Source organism: Ornithorhynchus anatinus, chromosome 1, assembly GCF_004115215.2.
Source record: "Ornithorhynchus anatinus isolate Pmale09 chromosome 1, mOrnAna1.pri.v4, whole genome shotgun sequence".
In the NCBI taxonomy this organism is placed as follows: domain Eukaryota; kingdom Metazoa; phylum Chordata; class Mammalia; order Monotremata; family Ornithorhynchidae; genus Ornithorhynchus; species Ornithorhynchus anatinus.
The window spans coordinates 119,874,102-119,876,777 of NC_041728.1; positions in this window are offsets into that span (position 1 = coordinate 119,874,102).

Below are 2,676 nucleotides of genomic sequence, written 5' to 3' on the forward strand. Positions count from 1 at the left end.
AGATAACTTAAGGAAATGAAAGATAAGAGGAAGCAAGAACCTTCGGGACAGGTTTAAGGCTTTAGTTGGTGGCGGGAGGAGGAGGGCTTTAAGTCGAAACTGTTTAACCTCAAAAGAGCACACCTAGTCCCTCCCCAACACTTCTAGTGCTTCTGTCGAAACCAGCCTGTGGAACAGTGCAATGATAAGAGGAGCAGGATAAGGGAAGAGGGAAGATGGAGAAGTGTTGGTGAGTCAGTACTAATGGACCCTTTAAGAGTGGTATGGAGGGTCCCTGATGGTTTAGGTGCTCAGTAAGTGTCCTACTTGTTTGTTGGCTAAAGAGCCTGGAGAGAACAAAAGGAATCTGGAGTGAGTTGGAAGGAGAGAGTGTGGATGGGTTGGGGGGCATGAGGAGGGATGTCTGGGAAAGTGTTGGGGGGGCTAAATTGCAAAATGTGAGGCTGATAAATAATACTTGTGGTATTTTTTAAGCACTTACTATAAGCCAAGCACTATACCAACTGCTGGGGTAGAATCAAGGTAATCAGGGCGGACACGGTTCCTGTCCTGCATGTGACTCATGGTCTAAGTAGGAGGAAGATGCTGGAGCCCTGCTGAACAGCTGCGGCTGAGGAAGGAGTGGAGGAAAGGACAGGGAACACAAGAAGTGGGATATTTTATACTGGAACAGCAAAAGAAAAAGCAGGAAGAAAAAGCAAGAAGGTGTTTAGAAAAAGGCTGTTGATCAAAAAAACAAAGGCAAGAATCAGCCGGAACCCTAGTTGGAACTAGGGTTTCTGAGCCTTGCTCAAAGAAAGAAGACCAAGACCAGCCCAGAAAAGCTGTGAGAGCAATCTCCAAAGGACCCCTTTTGTTCCTCTGCCCCTTTACTCCATTCCTCCTACAACTCCAACAACTGCTTAGTGGAAATATTATGGGCCCGGGAGTCTAGAGGACCTGGTTTCCAATCCCAGTCCCACTTACCTCCTGTGTGACCCTGAGCAAGTCTCTTAACATCTCTGTGCCTTAGTTTCTTCATCTTTAACATAGGGATTCAATATCTGTTCTCTGGCATAATTAGGATGTGAACTCTGGTGGGTCAGGGCCAGTATCCAACCTGAATATCTTGTATCTACCCCAGAGCTCAGCACAGTGCTTGCTTGGTACACACTCCTGCTCGATCTCTTTCTCTAACATTATGTAAATTATCATATGATTCTTGGACCTCTGATAGAGCACATCTAAAAATGCTCAGCAACAGCACCGACAGACCCAAAACACCAAATTTCCAATAAAGATTATTCAGCTAGGAGACTTATCAACTGTTTCCAAAATCATAACCACTAACACGGGAACCACCGCTGCCTACTCTCCAGACTCCCAAACTGCTGCAATTCCTTCATCTGACCTCTCCCTTCTGTCCCTGTCCCATTCGGCCTGCAGCCTGACCTGGGTGCACAGTGAGGAGCGCAGAGCGAGTGTGGCTGCTTGACACCCTGTTGACAGAGGCCCATCTTTTTTGTGTCAGCACTGCTTACTTTAACTCAGCCCCCTGTTTGCTTCTGAACAATTCGCCTCTTTGCTCCCAGGGATCCAGGGTTCTACATTCAAGTGAGGGGTTGGTCAATGGAACCACCAGATTAAGCAATTATTGCCTCTGGCAGTCTCTGCTATTACTCTTATTTTCTCTGACCTCACCATATCCCCTCAATCCCCTCTCCTAATCAACTTATCCCTGCCCTTCCTCATACCCCACCATCCAACCTCTCCCCATCCCTTACTTTGTCACCTCCCCATCTCAACCCTGTCATCCTTTCCCAGCACCAGCTCTCATCCCCCTTCCTCTGCTCTGGCCCCTTCAGGTCACTCCCATTCTACCCCTTCTTACCCCTCATGCTACCCTTCCTCTGGACTCCCCCGAAATCAAGTGCAGCCTGCAGAATCCCCCCACTCCATCATGGGAAGACTTCCCTTCATCCTTGATCTGTTTCTGACCCAGTCTCTGCTCCTCCTTTTCATCCCTGAAAACTGACTCTCCTCAGATGACACTCTCCCCCTGCCACTCGCTCTAGATCTCACCCCCTGAGAAAGGGACAAGAGTTAGTTTTCTACTCACTCCCCAAGCGGTGCTTTTACACCATCCCACCTCCTCCATTCCCCTCTTTCCCTTCAGTTGAAGCCCATATCACACAGAGATTGGACTGCACAGAAGGAAAAGATCAGGGCTGGAGATGTAGGTTTGGGAATCATTGGCAGAGATGGTAGGTGAAGCCATGGGAGCAAATGAGTTCTCCAAGGGAATGGTGTAGATGGAGAATAGAAGGAGATTCAGAACTGAGCCCTGAGGGACTCCCACCATTAGGGGGTGGGATGCAGAGGAGGAGCCCGCAAAAGAGACTTAGAATGAGCAGCCAAAGAAATAGGAGGAGAATCAGAAAAGGACAGTGTCAGTAGAGCTGAAGTTGGATAGTGTTTCTAGGAGAAGGAGGTGGTCCACAGTGTCAATGGAAACTGAGAGGTCGAGGAAGATTAGGGTGATTTGCCTCCTATCTCTCTGACGGGTCTTTTTTGATCTCTTTTCAGGCTCCTCCTCTGCCTCCAACTCTAACTGTGTTAGAGGTTCAGTTCTGTGTCTCTTTCTATTTTCCATCAACATTGACTCCCTTGAAGAACTCACTCACACCCATGGCTTCA